Genomic DNA, 25,821 nt, shown 5'->3' on the forward strand with positions numbered 1-25,821 from the left:
GAGTTGACGGAGAATGGACTAAGAAATAAGAAACATCCAGTGAGCAGCAGTTCTGTGGGCGAAAATGCTTGATTAATGAGAAAGGTCAGAGGAGAGTGGCCAGGCCCGTTCAAGCTGACAGTAGCTCAAATAACCATGCGTTACAACCTCCTGCATCTATTAAAGTGGCCACTGACTATATGGCTTGTAACCTTGCCCTTTCTACAGGTTTAACAGGCAAAATCTTAATTTGATCTCCCAGCTTAAAGAAGCTGCTGGACTGTTAAATCAGTCCCTGATGAAGAACACTACTGATTATAGCAATGAAAGTAGACACTGCCCAGCTTCATTTGCCACTTGACCCTTCGGGACAGCATCATTTGGCCTTTGTCAAACTATTCATGTGGAATTGCACTGATGCACCATTCATTTCAAGGAGATGCTGCTGTTCACCTCTTGCCAATAGAATAGCATTACCAAAAGAGCAGTGATCTAATGTTACGATCTCAAAAGGTGACCACATGAGCAAAGGGAATCAGCAGTGGAAGGCTCTCAGGTTCCAGCTAGAGCAAGTGAGGTTTCAGTCACGTTCTTTGTGATTATATTCTTATTTTGCTCTCACTCAAGAGTTTTCCCCAGTTTTCTTAAGCTAGACAGGTAGATAACTCCAGTCCTGGTGTAGCTGTAGTTGAAGGTGGTTTAATTATTCACCAATGTGTTGCAGTACACTAGGAGCCAGTATAAACAGACTGTACTTCTCAGTGTTCTAGCGAAAGGCAGGTTCAAATATTGATTGAAATCCCTTCAACTTCTCACAAGTGCTTCTAACTACTACATGAATACAAACGATGTAACATGGCCGCGCTGATGACCAAGGCTTAACAATGCGATATTGTGTAGTCAACAACAGCTGCGAAACCGCAGGTAAGCAGCGAGATCTAATAATTAGAAATAAAATAACAATTCAAATCAGGAAAGATATAACAATTCTATATTCTTTGTCTGTGAGCTTTTACTATAATCAACAATATTGTGTGTGTGTGTGTGTATTTGTGTGTGTGTGTGTGTGTGTGTGTGTGTGTGTGTGTGTGTATGTGTGTGTGTGTGTGTGCGTGTGCGTGCGTGTGTATTTGTGAGTTTTAAAGTTAGTATGTCAATGCACGTGTATGTCTGTATGTGTACATTTCATATATATTTGGCAGAGGGTGCTGGACTGATCCAATGGATGCAAAGGTTTCCATGCATTACATCTGCTTCACGTAACACAAGCTTAGAACCTGGACAGCTATTTAGGGTCACGTTGCTCAGAAGTGATGGATGGAGATGAAAGCTCATCAGGTCTTAGTGGGACTTTGTGCTCTGCCCTTATTTGTTAGTTTAATCACTATCAGACAAGGTAATCAACATACCGAAGCACCACAAACCCCCATTTAACTGTTCTTTCTCCAGCAAGTTAAATAATTGCCTAGTTCAGAAAGCCCATTCATTTCCCCAGCTGGGTTGCATTAGTCTCTGATTGTTTCATTCCTTCTCAAACATAGATTTGGTTTAATGGCATCCAGCAGTCAAGCAAACCAAGTTTGGAAATGATAAAAGCTTGTCTCGGTACATGAAGACCAAGAAGGATACCACATTAACTGGGACACTGCGGAGGTTCTGGCACAGGCAAATATGAAGCAGGCATGAGGATTTGTAGAAGTGTGGTTTTCTTCTGATAATTCCATAAACAAACATGTCAAAATCGACGCTATCTGCAAACCCCCAAGAGCCAAAGCCAATAGAATTCAAAGGTCAATCAAAGGGTAGCCAATCAAGATGGAGGTGAGCGAACGGGGTCCTATATAAACATGAGCACTCCCAGAGAGGAACACCAACAACTGCACACTGAGGATGTCACATTGACTGCAAGCTAATTGCCAAGCTTGGTGAGCACCACATCACCAAACAGAAATAATATTGTCATATTGGGATTATTCATTGTTTTTGACCTGGACGGAACCTTAACATTGGCAAGGAGGAGAAGGCCATTCAGCCTCTTAAGCTCATTCTATTTTTCAGTGAGCTAACGACCCTTCTTAGCAAATAGTGAAGATTTTAGATGCTGAGCAGGTGATGTTTGCAGAGTTCCAAGGTGTGGTTCTGATATGAACATTATGAGTCTTTTGTTTTAGAATCAAAAATTGAACCCTCAGGAATGAATTAGATCAGAACAGTAGATAAAACCACACCAAGCTCTTGTGTCCATGTTGATATCTCATAAAATCAAATGCCAGGTTCAATTTTTGAAATAAAAGACTGAGTAATTTGCCATTTGAAAGATCGGTGAGATACAATTTTCTACCCGATGGATGTAAAAAAAACCCATGGTATATTTTCAAAGAAGGCTGAAGGAATTTTCCTTGGTGTTATGCCAAACTTTAAACCCTCACCAATCTCATTCAAAAATCTCCAGCCGTTTTTACGTTATTGTTTGTGGGAGTTGGCTGTGTAAAAACAGTAGGTGCCACTTTGTGTATGTTATAACAGCAAGTACTTCTTCAAGCACTTCATTGGCCAGAAACGATTTGAGCTATCTATGGTTAAAATGTTTTTGTCTTTTTGGACAATTCAACAAGATGAGGACAATGTGACTGATTCTTTTACGTTTTTCATTCTCTCCATTTCCTGGTGTGTTCAAGAGCTATGGGTTAACCCCAAGGGCATCGATACGAGAAAATTCTAAAGAGATCTGATAAAGACATTCAAAAATACATCAATTTTTCATTTCCTTGAACCATTTTGCTTTACTACTTTTAGCAATATTGAAGACAGGGTTAAAAAAATACACAACTTGACCATCAGTTAGAAATAATACGATAAGTTAATTAGAGTCATGTCACTTTGATTTCGGTCACCCAACATACTTAGAGAGGAGGTCATATGATGAAACCAGCACAGATGCATCCAATCAGAGGAACACACACAAAATGCTGGAGGAACTCAGCAGGTCAGGCAGCATCTATGCAAATAAATAAATAGTTGACGTTTCAGGCCAAGACCCTTCTTCAGAATTTGGCCCAAAATGCCAGCTGTTTGTTCATTTCCATAGATACTGCCTGACCTGCTGAGTTCCTCCAGCATTTTGTGAGCATTGCTCTAGATTTCCAGCATCTGCAACCCTGTCCTTAGACGTGAAATTCCTCACTAAACCTCCTTAATTTAAAATGCGTAGCTTGGCGGCTAGTGTAACACTTCACAGCACCAGCGGCTCACGTTCAATTCCCACCATTGTCTGGAGGCATACATTCTACCCGTGACCTCGTGGGTTTCCTCTGGGTGCTCCTGTTTTGTTCTGCATTCTAAAAAAAGATATGCGAGTTACCAAGTTGTGGGCATGATACGTTGGCTCTGAAAGAATGGTGATTCTTACAGGCTGCTCCCTGGCATATCCTCAAATTGTGTTAGTTGTTGATGCATATTTTACATTTCATTGCACGTTCCAATGTTTCAACATACATGTGACAAATAAAGCTAATCTTGAATCTTTGATCATGATCACTTATTTTGCAGCTAGATGTGAAATATATTTGATTAAAACGCCTGTGAAGCACGCTGGGACAGTTGACTATGTCAAAAACAAGTGGCTGGTACGAACGTTTCAGAAACCATTGCTGTGACGGGTTGTGGGTTGCCTATCGAGGTACAGTTCTGTTCTCCAGGACCGCAGGTCTTTGATGGTTGGGGGGTGGGGGAGCAGGGAAGAAATTTTATTTTGCTTCAATCTTTCATTTACTGAAGGTGTTGATCTGTAAATTGCAAATTTCTCTTTCTAGCCACACAGTGATGCAGGTGGAAAAACAACATTGTCACAATAAGACCAATGTATTGACCAAGCATTGCAAACAAAATAACGCTCAAAATCTAGCAGCCAAACCACACACGAGGAGAGAAAGCATTTTTTATTCTTTTGCGTGCTGATCAACTGCAATTCTATTTCCCACCTCTGTTAAATTCACTGGGTTCACAAGAAAATGTATCAGAAAGCACACCATTGCCTCTGCTTACTCAGATGCCTAAGGAAATTCTGCATGTCCCCAATGACTCTTACTAATTTTAACACTATAGAAACCATCTTATCTGAATGCATCAAAGCTTGTTATGGCAAATGCCCTGCCAAAGATTGCAAGAACTTGCAGAGAGTTGTGAACGCAGCCCTGTCCTGGGATCTACTGTTAATATTTATTTATTTTTATTTAGCGATACAGTGTGGAACAGCCCTTCAAGTTGCACCACCCAGCAACCCAACAATATAACCGTAACCTAATCATGGGGCAAATTTACAATGAGCAACTAACAATTATGTTTTTGGACTGTGGAAGGAAACTGGAGGAAGCAGGAAGGAATGTCCAAACTTGCTTAGAAAGGATGCTGGAATTTAACTCTGAACTCTGACACCCTGAGCCATAGTATCATCGCAATAACTGCTATGCTATAGTGACACACCAATATGTTCCCTATCCCACTTAGAATATAATTCCACTACAATTGCGATCAATTTTCCTAAGAATGGAAATGCAATATCCAGGTGTATCATCAATCATCAGCGCCAGGCGCTGACAGGAGCCCCCACCCCAGAATTCCACTGATTGGCAAATAAAAGTGCGAAAATGCAGTGGCTGAAAATCCAAAGTTCAAAAAAAAAAGCAGAAAACGATGGAAGCACTCAGCATCAGAGGAAATTCTTCATTAGAATTGGGAAAGGGAGGATCTAAGTCAGCTTTGAGTAAGAGGAGTTGTTGAGGTGTGGATAGGACAAAGGAAATCCCTCTGATAGTCTAAGGTCAGATTTGCCGAGGAATTAAGTTGTAAGCGAAATCTTCTGATCGATAGTTGAGCAAAGACGGTTGGAAAGAGAAAGTATGAATAAAAATACTTAAAGTTATGAAACAAGATCAGTTAGAAAAAGAAAATAGAAACAAATGATTGTAAAGTTGTAAAACATGGTGCTGTAGAAATCGTCCAATTTACAGAGAAAAAAACTGAGCAATGTCATAAATGAAGCACACACATAATGTGAGAGGAGCTCAGCAGGCCAGGCAGCTGCTATGGAAATGAATGGATTCGTCGGGTCGAGAGTCTTCTTCAGGACTGAGAAAGAAGAGGGAAGATGCCAGAATAACAACGTGAGAGGAGTGGAAGGAGGATAGTAATAGGTGAAGCCAGGTGAGTGGGAAAGGTCAAGGGCTGGAGAAAAAGGAATCTAATGGGAGAGGAGAGTGGTTCACAGGTGAAAGGGAAGGAGGAGGGGACCCGGGGGAAGTGAAATACAGGTGAGAAGAGGTGAGGGTGGGGAATAGAGAAACAGGGAAGGAGGAGGGATTTTTTTTAACCACTAGGAAAAATTGATATTTGTGCTATCAGGTTAGAGGCCACCCAGACAGAATATAAGGTGTTGCTCCTCCACCCTGAGGGTGGCCTCATCTTGGCACAAGAGGAGACCATAGACTGACACATCAGAATGGGAATTGGAAATAAAATATTTGGCCACGGAAAGTCCTGCTTGTGGCGGATGATGCGGAAATGCTCGATGAAGCCGCCACCCCCAATTTATGACGGGGTCTCATCATTGCAGAGGAGGTGAGCAAATGGATGACCAGCAGTAGAACCGATGCTCAGACACAAGCAGAGAAAGTGAGCCATGTGGAGTTAAGTATAAAGTCCAGAAGGCCACAATGCACCCAGATGGAAAATGAGTTGAGCCTACACATGAGGATAGGGGCAGGGAAGATGGCTGCCCTGGTTAATGAGCCCAGAACCACAGGTCACAGTCCCAAAGGAAAGCATTGACAAGCAACGTGTAGTCTGAAACCACCCTGATTAATTTTCATCCAAATTTGTTGCCAGGTAGTGAAACACCATTCAAAATTCAGCTGTCAATCAATAGCCATTTTGATCTTCTGTATACCCAACATTAGACTGTGGTTATAATAACACAATCACAATATTCTTACAGTGTCCTCACTATGTGGAAATGTTGTAGCTGCAATGATCTAAACCGCACACTGTTCCAATTTCAGTATGATTCCTATGGTTTGCATACTTTTAAACGCCAACCACTTTTTGACTGGACATTTTTCTTACCTTCCTAATCATTTCGGTGCCTGCTGCTTTCTGAATATCACAAAGTGGCTCGCCTAGATCCTTGTACACTTTAACTTTTATTAGTTTCTCACTCTACGAAATATACAGGCTGTGCAGAGGTAATGAGCGGACTCTGCTTTTACAGACTGCTGATTTTGCCCTTAAGTCTGAAAATACGCACAAAAAAAATTGCTCAATATTGCAACCATGCCTCCACAGTTTTGTAATGAATGGCATCAGAATCACAAAAAGATTAAAGATTATTTGTACGTCAAAACATATAGTGAAATGCATCATTTGCACCAATGATGAACACAGTCCAAGGATGCGCAGGGGACAGCCTGCCTCCAGTATCAATAAAGCATGCCCACAACTAACTAACCCTCGCTGACTTATAAGACTGATTAGAAAGAGTAATTACTAAAAGTAGAGAAAGAGAGTTCTCCTGCTTGTAAGGAAAAAGCATATATACGTGTGGGATCGAGGCTGGGAGGTGAGCCACAGGCACCTGAGGAACCAACGCTCACAGCGACGGATAACCAGGGATATTGAGCAGTGGAGATCACTCAGCTATCCAGTTGGCCTGGACCCGGCAGATGCTAGCAGTGAGCTCAACAGCTAACCAATCCGAACAACGCATCAGACCAATGTAAACACCAACACCCCACTGATGATGTCACCTCGACTGGCGATGAAATGTTTGCGACCTAACCTCCAGGCTCGGCGAAACAACCCTACAAACAAATACAGTAAATACACATGTCAGGCTTTTGAATTTGATACTCAGGAAGCTTGTTTGTGCGTGGGGTGTGCATAATTTGGACATTCTTAACCCAGGCATAGCTGTATTTTGGTTATTTATTATGTATCCTCGTGTAAACAATAATCTCAATTTTACATAAAGGATACTCCATCTGCTTCGTCTCTTTCAGTCATTTAGACTTTGTAAACTATTTGCATCTTCTCTGGAGATTATTTTGGATAGAAAAGCTTGCAAAAGATGTTTTGGGTTATCACAGTAAAGATTATTTCATGACATAAGGATTGGATATATCCATTAACAAAGAGCCAGAGCAAATAAAGTGCTGGTGCTGATCTTTAACAGAATGCTAATCTCTGAACGTTTTTTTGTTCCTTTCAACCACAGACCACATGAGCCCTTATTTCATGGAATAATCTTTAACATGATAACCTGAAATGTCTTTTGAAAAACTATGCTTATACCAATCCATGACTTTCCTCCATTTCCTTTGCTAGTTTCAACCTCACAAAATAATTGTAAAGTGCAATTTTTCTTCACTAAAACTACAATCGGTGGCCACTTTATGAGATACCTCCTGTACCTAATAAAGTAGCCACTAAGTATACGTTCATGGCCTTCTGCTGCTGTAGCCCATCCACTTCAAGGTCCAACATGATGCATGTTTAGAAAAGCTCTTCTGCACACCATTGTTGTAATGTGGTTATCTGAGTTACTGTCGCCTTCCCGTCAGCTTGAACCAGTCTGGCCGTCCTCTGCTGACCTCTCTCATTAACAAGGCATTTTTGCCCACAGTACTGCCACTCACTGGATGCTTTTTTTTTTTGCTTTTGGCACCATTCTCTGTAAACCCTAGACACTGTTGTATGTGAAAATGCCAGGAGATCAGCAGTTTCTGAGATACTCAAACCACCCCATCTGGCACCAACAATCAAACTCACTTAGATCACATTTCTTCCCCATCCTGATGTTTAGTATGAGCAACACGTGAAATTCTTGGCCATATCTGCATGTTTTTATGCAATGAATTGTAGCCATATGTTTGACTGATTAGATATCTGCATCGATGAGCAGCTGGACAGGTGGACCCAATAAAGGGGCCACTGCGTGTAGATTGACTCTGTCCAACATATCAATGCAAACCAAGATGCACGCCTATCCTCATTCCATTTGGCACATATCATCTAAAGTTCCTCTATCCATGTACTTATCCTAATACCTTCTAAAATCAAAGATACATAGCACATTTACTGTCAAAGTTTGTATACAGAGTACAACTCTGAGTTTCGTCCTCACGCAGGCAGCCACAAAACAAAGAGACACCATGAAACCTGTTAAAGATAAAAATCAAACACCCAATGTGCAGAAAGAGAACAGATTGTGCACAGGGCAAAAAGTAAGAGGACAATGATAGAATATCACACACCAAACCAGGAGTCCACTAGTATTCAGTTTAGTTAAATGCTGTTAACATTAAATGTTTAAATTACCACCATGCTGTCTAACATTACTGTCAAAAATTCTGCTAATCTTCTTGTCATTTACAAATTACTGACCAGCCTCCCACATCCACATTAAGTCCTTCACATACACCCCAAACAACAATGACCTTGGCACACATCCATTAAACCACCATACATAGTCATCCAATCACAAAGACAACCCTGTACCATCAGACTCTGTTTCCTTGTGCCAAGCCAGCTCTGAATCCAGTTAGAATTACATTTCTGACAGAATTCAGTCAAGTTGGTCAGACAGGATTTCCCCATGATGGCTGTCTCTAATTAGTCCCCATCTTCCCCTTTTGCTTTCTTAAAACAGGGGGGGGTGAGGCAGTGGTTGCTGTCGTCCAGTCATCTGGTACCTGCCCTGTGCCCAGCAAAGACTTAATAATCTCAACTAGAGTCCCAGCACTTTCCTTGTCTTCCACAGCAGCTTGGGATTAAAACCCGTCACTCCTGGGGAATTTATCAACCTTTAAACCTGCCAAGGAGAGTACTTCTTTATTAGTGGAAACCTGTTCCTACTGACTTGGGAATTAATGACCTACATCCTCTCGATCATTATCTCACTGCCTCTACCTTCTGTATCAGGGATCACCAATCCTGACCTTTGCTCATTTACCCACAGAAAGTTCAGTTTATTGTCATTCGACTCTGCACACGTACACTACAGGACCATGGGGACAGAGCGGGATGGAAGTAGGCTTTATCGGATGTTCTTTCATTGAACTGGGATAGAATGCAATGGGCGGAATGGTCTTCCTTTGAGTTGACCTCTTCTTTGAATATGCAGCATGCATCAAGCAGCAATCATTCCAGAACTGTCTGTTGGACGTCCTGCTGGGCCCCCACCAGATGTACTCAGGCATCCAAAGTCAGACTTCAAAGTGCTATTGCGTGCCCTATTAAAATTCCTGCAATCCCCTGGGCTTCATTATATTTCTTCTATATTACTGCAGTCATAAATCCATGGCTGCAGGGAATATCCCTAATTACCAATCAACAACATAGCTCTGAATCTTCATGAGCGATATTTGTGGATTGATGCATGACAAAAACATAATGACAGCTTCCTGGGGTGCACACATTAAACAAGCATAATAAGTAACTGGTACCATGCACTGAAATAAGTCTTTTTCCCAAAGATTGAGATGATAGGCTTCCAAAGCCAATTGCCCTTTGCATGTGGTAATCCTTTCGCTCTGTAGCATTGCACTCCTCCCTCCCCTGGCAACAACATTCCATGGAGAAGGTTAAGATCTGCAACTCCCACCCTGACCGAAAGGAACATCAGTGATCTTCTTTCTGCTTTACAAAGATATTAGTTTAGAGGTCCAACGGGAAATGTCTTGAGTGGAAACAATGACTGTTTATTCTTTTCCACACATACTGCTTGACCTGCTGAGTTCCTCCAGCATTTTTTGTTTGCTTTGCTGTAAAATGCAGTAGGTAGGATCAAGGCAATGGTCACATTTATAGTCAAAGTCAGCATTTCTCTCCGGCATGACGAGTTTTCAATCCCGTGCCATACATGGATCAACTGGGTAAAGGGAAAGGTATGAGAGGGGTGTTGAGAAAGGTGTTGAAAATCATCAAAGGATTTATGGAAAGAAAAAAGGCCAATGGGCCAGTGTCAGTTTCCCAGTAATCAGAAAGCATGTACTTAAGGTGATTGATAAACAACCAGAATTTCACAAAGGAAACTTCTTTTAAGCTTTGGATTTGAAAAACATTGTCTGATAGTGTGATTGAAACTGATATGGTAGTTTATATAAGGGGAATGGATTGATCGCTGAAGGTAAAAAATTGCAGAGGCAGAAAAAAGGAGATTGCAACTAACTGGAAAGTTCTACACCAGATTTTAAATTTCAAAGTTCAAAGTAAATTTCTTATCAAAGTATATGTATGTTACCCACATCCTATCTTGTCATTCATTTTCTTGCACGCATTTACAGAGAAAAAATACAATAAAATTTCACAAAAAAACTATACAGAGACAATCTTTACAAACAACCATTGAGCAAAAGAAGACAAGCTATACAAAAAATACTGGGAGCAAGTGTTGTATGGGCCAAATGGCCTACAGTGCTGTGCAGTTCAACAGTAGCCCCAGGCAGGGATATCTGCATGATGCCTACCACACTTATGTTGTGACAATATATTTCAAAATTTTATTTAAAATATTTTTGGGGTTTACTGTTGAAGCTGAGGAATTGACAGGTTTCCCTCTTGAATTTGCTCCTGTCTGGATTTCCTCTGGGTAATGTTTTTTTGGAGAGAGAGGCTCAATATTTTACAGTCGGTATGATTTCAAACACTTGACCCTAATCCTCTTGTTATATTGTTTCTTCATTTATGCCATTGGCATTTGATTAACAGAAAAATTGGTGATAAGATAGCAGGAATGAAAATTGGCACCACCCTGTTGAATAAAATACTTTTACCTGACACAAATGAAGCTAAAAGTTCCACCGAGCTCTGGTAAATTCCATTAAGCACCAACTTAAGAAGTTTTGGTGTTATCCTTCCCTGTACTGAACCATAACCCTTTTATTATTACAAACGTTTGTGGATTCTTCATTCTTGGCCCCTCCTGCCCTTGCTTGCTGACATGAAGAGATGAGCTGAACATGGGAAGGTAGAGAAATGAACCAGCTAGAATACATGATATATATTAGGTCCTTGTTATTTGTGAGGGATAGGTCCATGGCCCCTGGTCTAAGACATGACTAATGTAACTGTAACTGGATTCTAGATTCCTTAAGAGAAAAGCCACAGTCAATTTGTGTTGGCAGAGATATCTCTAGCTCCACCACGCTTAGCACCAGTGCTCCACAGGGCTGCGTGCTCAGCCTGCAGCTCTTCGTGCTGCTGACACATGATTGCATCGGTAGATCCAGTTCAAACCGAATCAACAAGCTCGCTGATGACGCAACAGTGGTTGGCCTCATCAACAATGATGATGAGACGGTGAACAGAGAGGAAGAAGAATGGCTGAATGGAAGAATGGAAGTAGAATGGTGCAAGCACAGTGTCTTGAGTCTCAACCTGCACAAGACCAAAGAGATGATTGTGGATTTTAGGAAGATGCAGGCTGACCTCTCCTCATTGAGATACATGGCTCCACTGTGGAGAGACTTAGGAGCATCTGGGAGTGCACATAACGGACCATCTCGCCTGGTCCCTCAACACCACTTCTTTGGTCAAGAAAGCACAACAACATCTCCACTTCCTGAGGAGATTGAGGTGACTGAAACTTCCTTCCCCCCTGTCCCCATCACCACATTTTAATCAACTACCTTCAAGTGTATCCTGACACTGCTGTCTAGTACAGGAATTACGAGGCATCTGGCCACAATTCCCTGTGAAGGATTGCACAGTCTGCTGAGAGGATCATCGGGGTCTCTCTTCATACCTGATGAGACCTGGGTAGTAGCAAGGAATTCAGTAGAGGTAGTTATCAGGAACGATTAAATAGATAGATAAATAAATAGAATAGATAAATCCCCAGGACCTGACAGGGTATTCCCTCAGACCTTGAAGGCGACTAGTGTTGAAATTGCGGGGGCCCTGGCAGAAATATTTAAAACGTCAATATCCACCGGTCAGGTGCCGGAGGATTGGAGGATAGCTCATGTAGTTCCGTTGTTTAAAAAAGGCTCAAAAAGTAAGCCGGGAAATTATAGGCTGTTAAGTTTGACAACGGTAGTAGGTAAATTATTGGAAGGAATACTTAGAAATAGGATCTACAAGTATTTGGATAGACAGGGACTTATTAGAAAAAGTCAGCATGGCTTTGTGCATGGTAGGTCATGTTTAACTAATATATTAGAGTTTTTTGAGGAAGTTACCAGGAAAATAGATGAGGGGATGGCAGTGGATGTTGTCTACATGGACTTTAGTAAGGCCTTTGACAAGGTCCTGCATGGGAGGTTAATTAGGAAGATTTATTCACTAGGTATACATGGAGAGGTAGTAAATTGGATTAGACATTGGCTCAATGGAAGAAGCCAGAGAGTGGTAGTGGAGGATTGCTTCTCTGAGAGGAGAGCTGTGACTAGTGGTGTGCCACAGGGATCAGTGCTGGGTCCATTGTTATTTGTCATCTATATCAATGATCTGGATGATAATGTGGCAAATTAGATCAGTAAATTTGCTGATGATACAAAGATTGGAGGTGCAGTGGACAGTTGGAGGAATGGGCTGAAAAATGGCAGATGGAGTTTAATGCGAACAAGTGTGAGGTATTGCACTTTGGAAGGTCAAACCAAGGTAGAACATACAAGGTAAATGGTAGGACACTGAGGAGTGCAGAAGAACAGAGGGATCTGGGAGTACAGATACATAATTCTCTAAAAGTGGCGTCACAAGTAGATAGGGTTGTAAAGAGAGCTTTTAGTACATTGGCCTTTATAAATCAAAGTATTGAGTACTGTATAAGAGTTGGAATGTAATGGTGAGGTTGTATAAGACATTGGTGAGACCGACTTTGGAGTATTGTGTACAGTTTTGGTCACCTAATTACAGGAAGGATATTAATAAGGTTGAAAGAGTGCAAAGAAGGTTTACAAGGATGTTGCCGGGACTTGAGAAACTGAGTTACAGAGAAAGGTTGAATAGGTTAGGACTTCATTCCCTGGAGCATAGAAGAATGAGGGGTGATTTGATAGAGGTATATAAAATTATGATGGGTATAGATAGAGTGAATGCAAGCAGGCTTTTTCCACTGAGGCCAGGGGAGAAGAAAACCAGAGGTCATGGGTTAAGGGTGAAGGGGGGAAAGTTTAAAGGGAAAATTGGGGGGGGGGGCTTCTTCATGCAGAGAGTAGTGGGAGTGTGGAATGAGCTGCCAGATGAAGTGGTGAATGAGGGCTTACTTTTGACATTTAAGAAAAACTTGGACAGGTATATGGATGAGAGGGGTTTGGAGGGATATGGCCCAGGTGCAGGTCAGTGTGACTAGGCAGGAAAATGGTTCGGCACAGCCAAGAAGGGCCAAAAGGCCTGTTTTTGTGCTGCAATGTTCTATGATTCTATGATTAGAATGCAGGGCCTTTCGCATTGCCAATGATCCCTTCAGCCATCCAGCAATCTCTTTGACCCATCAGGCAAGAGTTACCATAGCCATAGGATAAGAGCTGTTAGGATGAGAAATGACTTCTTCCCCCAGGCTCTAAGACTACTGAACTCCCTGCTACCATCCAGGTCTCATCAGGTATGAAGCATCAGCAGCATTATACTGTTTATTTTTTTTAACTCCTATGGTATATATACCTTATTATTTGTTAAGTTTATGCGTTGTGTGTGTGAACTACGTGTACTGTGTTGTGCAGCTAGGTCTGGAGGAACGCTGTCTCGTTTAGCTGTATACATATATGTAGGTGAATGACAAAAGTCTTGAACTTAGGACACTGGCAGTGACAACTTGTATGTAAATTTCAGCTTGTCATTTTGTATTTTACAGCCTGACCCACAATCTGAACAGATCTCGTGAGTGCAGATACCCATTCCCAATTTTTTGGTGTCTCTGGAAAAAATTTGAAGCAGAGCCTTGGGTGAATTTGTAAATACACATGTCCATAAAAGAGTGAGTTATTGGTAATGAGGTCATAGTGCACATCACTAAAGCAAGCTGTTACACCATACATATCCAGGTCACAAATAAGCCTCCTCCCCATCTAATCCTATCAATGTAACCTTTCAATTCACTATCCCATACTTATTTAGCAAGATTTCCCCTCTACAATTTGCCTCAACTGCTCCCAACTTGTAGCAAAATCCGTATTATACCAAACTGTTTTCCCCCCTCTCTTTCTCTGCTCAGTGGTTTTTGGTCTTTTTTTTTTAATTGTGTTATTTGGGTTTCTTGCTTTGTGGCTGCCTTCAAGCAGACAAATTTCAAGGTGTATAATTATACATTCTTTGATAATAAATGTGCTTTAAAGCTTTGAATATTTGAAGTCTCTGGGTAAAGGAAATTTCCCCTGAATTCCCTGTTGAATGTCTTTGTGCTTGCCTCATTTTTACTACCTTTAGAATTCTCCATAAATGGAAGGGCTTTATCTCTAATGTCCTATCAAGTTTTTTCATAATCTTAATTGGAATAGGAAACAGAAGTTTTGAAGAATCTCTGTCAACTTAGGCAGAGAGTTGAACAGTCAAGGGTGAATTTCTCATCCACATTAATTATTGTTTCCAGCTCAGAAGGTCATGGATTTCAGCCTCGTTCTGGAGACCCGAGAACATAATCTAGGTTGACGCTCCCAGGCGATTACTGAGGGAAGGCTACACTGTTGGAGGTTCTTTACTTTGGCTGGGATTCATAAATGAAACATCAAAAATAATGAAGCATGTAAGAAAAGTTGTTTACCCAGAGCATGAAAATCAGCCTTCACTGAGAAATTTCACAATCTCTGTTTGAGTAACAATGTTGCATAAAACTATAATAAAAACTCAACAACATTTATTCTTTTGGTAAACATTATTCTGAATTCAGTGAACTCTTGAACACAGTAATTTCAGTGTGGTAGTTTATAGCTTCTTTTGTGAGAAATCCTGGAAGAATACATTCGGTTCATTTGACGAAGGTTAGTTTCACAAGTACAATGTAATCATATAGCGTCTTCAATGTAGAAAAATGCCCTGAGGCATTATTGAAAAAAATAAGAATTTTCTCAAGACAGATGTTTAAAAGTCTTCTAAATCCACTTCCACCTCAGGCTTCCAAATCCACCTCCGCTCTCCTCCCCTACCTGGTATAGCCTGCATGTGTCCACAGTCCGCTTCAGAATCCTTTCTCACCCCTTCTCCTTTTTATACCAGCTATCTCATATCTCCACTCTCAGTCCTGATGCAGTGCTTCAACCCCAAATGGCTGATGCCAACAGGCTCAATAAACTGAAAGGCTGGCTCTGCTGTAGGAGTCAAACTGGACACGCTGGAGGCTGTGGGAGAACTCTATAGAAAATCCTGGCAATTCTGGACAATGTTTCTCACCTTCTGCAGGCCACCTTGGCTGAACAGAGGAGCACTTTCAGTAATCGACTAAGACAACTGTGTTGCTCCGAAGAGTGCTATATGAGATCATTTTTACCTTTGGCCATTAGGCTCTATAATGAGTCAATGTATAGCCAGGGAAGTGATGACATGTTAACTAGTTTAAGGTAGCTTATTTTTTTACAGACAGACAGACAGACATACTTTATTGATCCTGAGGGAATTTGGGTTTCGTTACAGCCACACCAACCAAGAATAGTGAAGTAATATAAAACCATAAATAATTAAATAATAAGTTAATCATGCCAAGTGGAAATAAGTCCAGGACCAGCCTATCGGCACAGGGTGTCTGATACTCTGAAGGAGGAGTTGTAAAGTTTGATGGCCACAGGTAGGAATGACTTCCTATGATGCTCAGTGTTACATCTAGGTGGAATGAGTCTCTGGCTGAATGTACTCCTGTGCCTAACCAGCACATTATGGAGTGGATGGGAGTCATTGTCCAAGATGGCATGCAACTTGGACAGCATCCTCTTTTCGGACACCACCATCAGAGAGTCCAGTTCCACCCCCACAACATCACTGGTCTTACGAATGAGTTTGTTGATTCTGTTGGTGTCTGCTACCCTCAGCCTGCTGCCCCAGCACACAACAGCAAACATGATAGCACTGGCCACCACAGCCTCATAGAACATCCTCAGCATCATCCTTAATACTTTCTACTTCTAATATTTATATCTGTGCATTTGTAATGCTACTGTGACACTGTAATTTCCTTTGGGATCATCAATTTATCAAACATCGACTATTTACAAAGGTGCTGTCAGGACTGAAGGACCAGAGTTATAAGGAAAGATTGAAGATGTTAGGACTTTTTTCCTTGAAACGTAAAAAATTAAGGGCAGATTTGATATACAAAAGGTATAGATAGGGCAAATGCAAGCAGGCTTTTTCCACTGTGGCTGGGTGAGACTGCAATTAAAGGTCATGGGTCAAGGGTGAAAGGTGAATACTTTACAGGAGGGGAAACTCCATCACTCAGAGGGTCGCGAGAGTATGGAAAGAGATGTCTGTGCAAATGGTGCATGCAAGCTCGATTTCAATGTTTAAGACAAGTTTTGATAGGGACATGGATGGCAGGGGTATCGAGGGCAATTGTCCCAGTGCTGGTTGATGGGAATAGGCAGTTTAAATTGTTTGGCATGGACTAGATGGGACAAAGGTACTGTTTCTGTGCTGTTCTCTTCTATGACTCTATGACACCCAGAGATGCTGCCTGACTCATTGAGTTTCTCCACCACATTGAAGGATTGACATTGGTGGCCTATGTCACCAGCATGGTTCCTACTCTGGAGGGGGAGAGGTTATTTCATCCCCCATTTCTCACTATCCTACTCCCAATCTCCAGCTGTTGGTCCTTCAACATATCAGCCCCCCTCGTTATTCCAGAAAGAAAACAATTTCCCCTTGCTATACAACTGGATAAGGATTAATTATCGAAACAACCTTTGTCCCCCAAGTTCAATATGTTTAAAACTGGTAATCAAGTGCTGTATGTTCAAAGAAAATGACAGAAAAAATGCTCGCTCTTTTCATGCTTCCACAGTTTAAATAACAATGTCTTAATGATGAATCTTCACACTCATGAGACCACAGGGCAGCCAGAAAGATTGACAGACTGATTATTACAAGCATTACCTCCATGCGCCTTCGCCTCAAGGTCTAATGTAGACGAAGTGTGTCCAGTGACAGTCTATTGTTAAAAATGGCTGTAGCCGTTCAACTCCTTGAGCTCGTATTAAATAGGAAACCGAGACTGAAGATACTCCATCTCAAACTTCAGATGGGCTTGGTTTCTCTGCTGATCCATCATGTTGAATGGTTCCAAATCCCGTAATCATACCATGGAAATGCCTGTAGAGAAATGATTTTGGGGAACAGGAGGTTGGTGATGATGTGGTAAATGGTTTGGGGGCACTTTGAAGTAGGTGATGCATCCAAGGAAACACTCAGCCCATGTGCTATATTTTGACACCAATGAAGTGAACCGGGAGGGTTTCACGCCTGAAGTTGTTTTGGAATAAATTAGCACCTAATTTTCGATGTGAGCTCATTCTTCTTTCCAGTAATAAATGGAAACTGGGGATCCAGAGAAATAACAGGATTCTGAATATTCAGAAACATTATATCAGAACACCCAGGGAGTTGACATTTTATTAATGCGTGTGAACAATCTGCAGAGCCTCTATGAAAATGATGGGTTGGCCAGATTAAACCTTTTTGCTTCCAATGGCGAGGAGGAGAAAAGGGAACAAGAAACGCATCACACCGGCCTCCTGCCGATATTTACTAATGCGGCACGGGTGCTTGTAAATTATAACCATGTGTTTGGGCTCCCAGAAGCAGACAGCAAAAAGCTACCCAGGCACTAACGATTATAAGAGCAACACACACAAAACGCTGCAGGGACTCAGCAGGTCAGGCAACATCTATGGAAATGAATAAACAATCGACATTTGGGGCCTGGACCCTTCTTCAGGACTGGAGGGGCAAGAGGAAGGCACCAGAGTAAGAAGGTGGGGGAGGGGTAAGAAGGATGGCTAGAAGATGAAAGGCAAAGGCAGGTGTGTGGGAAGGGTAAAGGGCTGCAGAAGAAGGAATCCAATCGGAAAGGAGAGTGGACTATGGGAGAAAGGGAAGAAAGAGGGGACCCAGGGTCTGCCAGCCCCCCCAGGCCGAGATCTTCCTCGCTGCTGCTAGGCCACTGGGCTCCCCTTGCCCCACCACCACTCTCCAAGCCCAGGGCTCCCTCGTCAACTCTTGAGCCTGACTGTCTTTCTCGTTCCCTGAACACACGAACCCTCCCCCTTCCTCTGACACCACCAACTCTCCTCCCACCTCTGATCCCAGCTCTAATTCCTCTCATTTCTTCCCCATTCCCTCTGATCTCCCCCTCTCTGAGATGGAACAATCTGACCTCAGCAAGGGACTTACCTTCGTCCCCCTTCGCAGGCATCCCGCCACAGCGCTGAGTTCTTATCTCATCAACTCCGTCATCAAGCTCACTTCTTCAGCAAAAATTCCCCATCCCATGATGATGACCCCCCTCCCATTTTCAACCCTCCTTCTCTTCTTGGACACCCTGCCCTGATTCTCTGCCTGGTCTGCATCTTTTCATCCCGAATTGCTGACGAGACACCAACCTTCTTGACCAGCAGTCCTCCGTCCTCTTCCAGCTTTAACCCCTGTGTACACACTGTCCGCCATTCTCTCCGCACCAATCCCAACCTCACCGTCAAACACGCAGGCAAAGAGGGTCGCTTGTAGTCTGCCGCACTGACCTCTACCTTGCTGAGGCCAGGCAACAACTCTCAGGCACCTCCTCATCATACCTATCCCTCGAATAGGACTCCGTTCCAGCCCATCAAAAAACTGTCAATTCTACTGTCAATTCAACTAATCAATTCTAGAGAACCCCCATCCACTGCCACTAAACTCATAGCTCACTTGTATTACCTCCTACCCAAGATCCACAAACTGAATTGTTTGGGTAGGCCTATCATCTCTGTTTACTCCTGCTCCACTGAACTTGTGTCCTCATATCTCAATTCCTTTCTATCCCCCTTGGTTCAGTCCCTTCCCAACATCAGCATCACTTCTCGTGCCCTCAATCTCCTCAATAACTTTCAACTCCTTGGCCCTGACTGCCTCATTTTCACCAATTCCTCCTCCACCATCCTTGTACGTCTGGTGGAACTGGTCCTCTCCTTCAACAATTTCTCCTTCGGCTCCTCCCACTTTCTCCAAACTCAACAGGTAGCCGTGGACACCCATGTGGACCCCAGCTATGCCAGCCTTTTTGCTGGCTACATAGAACAGTCCATGTTCCAAGCCTTCCCTGGTAACACTCCCCAACTCTTCCTGCATTACATTGATGACTGCATTGGTGCTGCTTCATGCACCCATGCTGAGCTCATCAATTTAATCACGATGAGGTCATTCTTAGAGCACAGGAGTGACACCTCATATTCTGCTGAGGTAGTCTCCAATCTGATGGCATGACCATCAATTTTGTCTATCCAGTAACTTTTTCTCTCCCCTCCCCTCGTCTTCTATTCCCCACTCTTGCCTCTTACCTCTTCTCTTCACTTGTTTATCACGTCCCTTTGGAGCTCCTCCTTTTCGGCCCAAAATGGGGATTGCTTTTTCATTTCCATAGATGCTGTCTGACCAGCTGAGTTCCTCTGCATTTTGTATGTGTTGCTGTGGATTTCCAGCATCTGTAGACTGTATTGTGTTTATTAACAATAATGTTGGGGTTTGCAATGTGCTTCACTGTCCATGAAGGATGCTTAGCTGGTTGCAGAAGTTCATTGGGTGAAGGGTAAGGAGCAGGAGGAGGTTGGGTGAGGGCAGAAGTAGAAGAAATGGAGGAAATGCAAGAAAGGTGTTCTGTCGGGGAGGAGGCAGAGTAGGAGCAGAAGTAATGGAAACAGAGAAGGTGCGAGATGGAGTTCCAACAACCATAGCAGAAGGGAAGCCAAGTTTCCTGATAAAGGAGGACATTTCAGATGTCTTGGAACAGAAAGCCCCCTCTTGAGAGCGGATGCAGCAGAGATGGAGGAACTGGGAGAAAGGAATTGCACACTTATGAGAGATAAGGTGGGAAGAGGTGTAGTCTAAGTAGCTGCCTGCCTAGAAACAATGGTAGGAGCAAAGTGCATAGTAAAGTGCAAAAGAAAATTGTTTTTGATTTAAATGGAAGTTACTTGGGAGAGGGCAAGGGAAAGAAGATAATTGGATTGCATTTTCAGAAAGAAGAGGGCTGTACGGATTCCTGAGTGCTGAGGTAAATGAAGATTTACTTGTAGTAATTCAAACGTCACTGCATCATTTGACAGCTTCTGAGAAAGTTGTGATTAGCAACATCTCAGAGCTTTGTGCCTGATGATTGAATCCTTGATAAACGCCACTTCAAGTCTGCCTTTGATGACAAGTGCCTTTGTGATATCATCCCATTGATGATGGGTACAAATCATCCATCTGTTGGATGACATCAGTCCATTACTCTGCGTGCCCCATTATAGGAAGAATGTTGAGACTTTGGAGGAACTTCCCAAGATGTTACCTGGATTAGAGGCTATGTGCAATAGCGAGAAGTTGCACAAATCTGGTTTGTTTTCAGTGGAGGCTGAGGGCAGATCTGATAGAAGGCTATGAGATGCATAGACAGAGTAGACAGACAATATCTTTTCCCAAGGGTTGAAATATCCAATCCCAGAGGGTATGCATTTGAGGTGAGTGGAGGTAATTTCAAAGGAACTGTGGGGGGTGGGTTTTTTTACACAAACTATGGGGGGTGCCTGGAATGCAATGGAATGGTGGTAGAGGCAGAATCATTAAATAGGTACATGCATGTAAGGAAATCACTAACATAATTAGTTTGGCACAACGTAGTGGGTCGAAGGTACCCGTGCAGTTTCTGGGCCTTCAAAAGAATAGAATCACTGCCCCCTGCCACGCATGTCGTAAAAGGCGACTAAGGAGGGTTGGGCAGCCCTATCCTGTAAAAATAATTATCGCTACAGAAACATCAGCAGCATCAAAACCAGGCCAGCCAGTCTTGGGCCTCTTTTGGAGAGCCGTATAAAGTGGAGAAGTGAAAGCTGAAAGGAAGCTCCTTCACTGAAATACTTACTATCAACCAAGAAGATCTCCAGAATTGGCAGCTGGAGCGCGAGGACCATGTATGTGGGTGGGTCGAAGGGCCAGTTTCTCCTGCATTGTTTTATGCTCTACGTTCAATGTCCTCCAGGTCTCTGTTGACAACTGAGCAGCAACCTGATTCACTAATGAGACTTGGAGGGGAATATCTATCAATGTGGAATGGGTCTTGCCCTGCTCTACTCATTTCAGTAAGCCAAACAACATAATCATTAAGTTAAGCACAACCTAGAAAGCAACTGGAAGCTTCTGATATTTAACTCATGAACCCCAGTATCTCTCCATTGGTATATGGAGCCCAATCTGTGTTCTCTCACTTCAACACAGAACTGATTCCACAACCAATGGATTCACGTTCAAGGACCCTGCAACTCATGTTTGCAGTATTATTTATTTACTTAACTATTTATTTTTTAAATATTTGCACCACAGTTTGTCTTCTTTTGCACATTAGTTGTTTGTCCGTCTTTGTTCAATGGTTCCAATTAATATCTGAGAATGTATACAATATACAGCCTGCAATTCTCACTCTCCACAGAATCCAAGAAACAGAAGAAAAACCCCAAAGGGTGAGTGACAGGGAAAATGCTAGAACTTCAAAGCCCCGTCCCCCTCCCACACACAAGCAGCAGCAAAGCATCAACCCTCCTCCTCTCCCTCCTCCACTTATTCCAGCAAAAAGCATTAGCATCCGCATCGCCCCTCATGCAAGCAGTAACGAAGCCTTCAATGAGACCATGATCTAGAGTCCCTCAAAAACCACTATTCACCCAAGTGTTCAACATCCACATGCTCTCTCTCACAAACAAGGGAGAGAGCGTTATCACTCCTGCCACAGTGAGAAGGGAGACCACCAGCTCTGTGTCAATTTTACCGTCTTTGCTTTCATCTTGAAATCCTGGGCTTGAGAATCAACCGCAAACTCTCTTTCACCATCAAAAGTAAAAAAAGAGACAGAGAGAACACTTGAGTGCTGAGGCCTCGGACTGTCGACCAGCTGACCCGATGTTCCATTCTCCTGTGACATTTCAGCTGGTGACGCCAGAGAGGAATCAGGTCCACAGGGCCACGCAAGGCCGCACCCCGAAAGTGCACATCTTCCAGGCTGCTCCTGGAGATATCAAAAACTGCCGCTGGGCAAGCTCCCAGAGTGGGTACCCAGCACAGTGAAGAACTGCAGTTTGAGTGCAGCTGTAGATCACAGACTCCGACAAGACCCCACCCACCTTGAAAAGGAGAGGCATTAGAGGGAAGAAGAATTTAAACTGTTTCACAGATGGACTAGGAGAAGTGTGCATAGTTTTTTTAATTGATTCTATTATATTTCTTTGTTCTATTGTGAATGCCCACAAGAAAATGAATCCCGGTGTTATATATGGTGACATACAGTATACGTACTTTGAGAATAAATTTACTTTGAACTTTGAAACTATAACCAAATTTTTGCCCATGATATGTCATGCCGGGAACAAATGTGGTCTTTGTATTGAGGTTGATGATTCATAAGCTGGTTGATAAATATACATCCATGGTTGTTAGTTTTCATCCACATAGATAAAAGAACCCTTTAGTTTTTTATATATCCACTCAACAGAAGTTAAATAAATTTGACACCGTCGGGAATTGTTAGGACAGCTTGCAAGTGGTTTATCAAAGGAGTAGCATTTAGATTGCATCCAAACCGAGGAACGGGAGGAGAAGAATTTAGAAAGTGAAATCCCAAGGTGAACAAAGACTCATTCTTCTGTATGGCACTGGCCAGAAAGGCTCACCAACACCTCCGCTCATGAGGCTAAGGAAATTTAGCATCTCCTCGATGACCCTTGCAATTTTCTAGATTTGCACCATGGAAAGCGTCTAATCCAGATTCGTCTCTACTTGGTATGGCAACTGATCTGCCCAAGACCAGAAGAGTTTGCACAGTTATGAACTCAGCCCAGACTATAATGCAAACTAGCCTCCTTTCTACTGACTCCATCTATACTTCCTACTGCCTTGGGAAAACATCGAACGTAACCACAGAACCCCTCCCACTCTGGAAGTTCTCTCTTCTCTCCTCTCCCATCGGGTAGAAGATACAAAATCTTGAGAACTCGTACCATCAGGCTCAGGGACAGTTTCTATCCTTCTGTTACCAGACTCTTGAATGGATCAGTCATGAGAAGATGAACAGATCTCCCATTCTACCTCGTTGTGGCCTTGCACTTTACTTTCCTCCTGTATTGTACATTCTGTAACACTATATTCGGCATTCTGTTTTTTTTTGTGCCTCAACGTACTCCTATATTGGATGATCTACTTGCATGGAACACAAGCTAAAGCTTCTCAATGTATCTTGATACATGTGACAATAATAAATCTAAAACACTAATATCTTTCCCAGTCTTAAAAAATTGGACTGAAAACCTGACTTTCCACCAGATTCACTCAATACATTATAATCTACACAAAATTATTATCTTCATCAACAATTCTGAATTTTAATTTTATCAATCAGAGGAATTTTTTTTTAAATTCAATGCCACTAAGTAGATGGCAATGCCTTAACCATTTGTGTGTCGTAAGGCCACTAGGGCCCCTTCCATCCTTATCAAGGGGAGTGCTAACCTTCTCTCCTTTCATACAACACTTATCAGAGGAAAATTTAACACTGTCCTAGTTGAAAAATAACTTATAAGACTTTGAACTATCTTCAGTAACCTTACAACAGTGAGTACTATCTACAAGATGCACTGCAACAAGACACCAGAGTTCCTAAGGCAGCACCTTCCAGACCCACAACCACCACCATCTAGAAGGATGAGACCAGCAGATACCCGGGAAACCATCCTGAGTTTGAAACATATCTCCGTTCCCTCATTGTCGTTGTATTAAAATCATAGAATTCCCTTTCTAACAGCACTGTGGGTGCACCTACACCTCAGGGACTGCAGTGGTTCAAGAAGGCAGCTCATCACCACCTCCTCAAGGGCAACTAGGGATGGGCAATAAATGCTGGCTTAGCTGGTGACACCCACATCCCACAAATGAATAAGTAAAAATAACAATAAGTTCTGTTTCGCACTAAGAAGACACTACTACATTTAAACTATAGGATCTGTTTGATCATTCCATCTATTTCAGCTGCAGTTATGAGACTTCTGGAAATCTCTGTGCCTCATTGTGATAAAGCACACACAGACAGTACAAAGTCTGTAGCAGAGAGATTTTATGGCCATTTGTGAATAGTTATTTATAGCCTCTGCCCAGTAATTGAGATCACTATTTATCGCTGTAGTGAAGATGGTATTTATAGAACACCAGACCCCCATTCCATGATCTGAGTCTAACAAGTGTTTGCATCAATAGTAAGGAGAAAAGCCTTGAGTAACCATGGAGACAGATCTTTCTCTCTGTCTTGTCCCCTAAATTCTGATGAATCCAGGACCCTCTTGGTGCCAGGGTGGTTCAGTCAAAAGCAGTTAATGCCTTGGAACATTTTTGCTATGTTAGAGGTGTTACATATGTTGAAAAAATACAGGTGCAAATAACTTATAGAACATCGTAGCACAATACAAGCCCTTTGGCCCACAATTTTGTGCCAACCTTTTAACCTTCTCTAAGATCAATCTAACCCTTCCCTCCTACATAGCCTTCCATTTTTCTATATTCCATGTGCCTAAATAAGAGTTAATTAAATGTCCCTAATGCACCCACCTGTTCCACCAACCCTGCCAGAGCGTTCCACACACTCACCACTCTTCGTTGCAAAAAAACTTACCTCTGACATCGGTCCCTATGCTTTGCAACACACACAAAATGCTGGAGGAACTCAGCAGGTCAGGCAGCAACCATTCAGTAATCCCCATTTGGTCCTGCAGTCACCTGAAAATTATGCCCCTTTGTATTAGCCATTTCCACCCTGGGAAAATGTCACTGGCTCACCGCTCACTCTCTGCCCTTGCCATCCTGTATATCTCTTTCAAGTGACCTCTCATTCCCCTTGTATAATGTTGTGATAAACTTACTTATTTTCAAACAAAGTTAGATTTGGCAGAATTCTAAATGTCTATGACACTAAAGGCATACATGCATAGGCCTCTGTCAGTCAGAGTGGACCACGGATATTGCATCCTAGCTGTCTACATGAGCAAGCTTGGGTAGTACGATATGGAGAGCAAGCTGTTACCCATGTAGCTGTCACGCATCTGATGAACCCAAAGGAACGGCAGAGACTGATACAGTTTGGTCACAGCGTCTCAAGAGTTGCCAGTAAGGATTGAACTCAATGTAGGACTGCCTTAGGGACTCAAGCTCTGGATTTTTCCCTTGGGGTTTACACCCAAAGTCTTTCCCATAGTGGGTGCAGCAGCAAGGCAGCAGAGGGTTGAGATCAGAGTTTTCCTTCTCCTAGATGAGCTGCCAACCATGGCCGACGAGCCCCATTTGCCTGAAGCAATGGATTTAAGGTGCCAGTAATCCACCTTTGCTCCTCGTCCTCTGGTAGAAATAGTTCCGCCACTCAAGAAGGCCAGGAGCTGAACTTGGTTGTCCTACGCTATTTGAGGCACACGTCATTGGGAGCATTTAATAGGTATTGAGAGCTTGTCCCCATTATCACCCCTGGCTTTAACATTCTCAAGGAACCCTGACCCTAAAGGAGGCCAATCAGCTTCGATATAACACTGCAGCTCTGCTTGGTTTGCAGGTTTTGATAAAAGGGTCTCTACAGCTGAACAACTTACCTTCACTAAAAGCAGC

The 25,821-nt window shown here is 42.6% G+C and overlaps 1 non-coding gene across 1 annotated transcript; it reads right to left on the minus strand.

Annotated features, from left to right (window-relative positions):
* Nucleotides 1-23,582: 23,582 nt before the first annotated feature.
* On the minus strand, nucleotides 23,583-23,710 carry LOC132381315 (U6atac minor spliceosomal RNA). Its single transcript, XR_009508004.1, has one exon. It is a non-coding gene; the product is annotated as a U6atac minor spliceosomal RNA (small nuclear RNA).
* Nucleotides 23,711-25,821: the final 2,111 nt, after the last annotated feature.

The sequence above is a fragment of the Hypanus sabinus genome, chromosome 25, assembly GCF_030144855.1.
Source record: "Hypanus sabinus isolate sHypSab1 chromosome 25, sHypSab1.hap1, whole genome shotgun sequence".
Taxonomy (NCBI): Eukaryota; Metazoa; Chordata; class Chondrichthyes; order Myliobatiformes; family Dasyatidae; genus Hypanus; species Hypanus sabinus.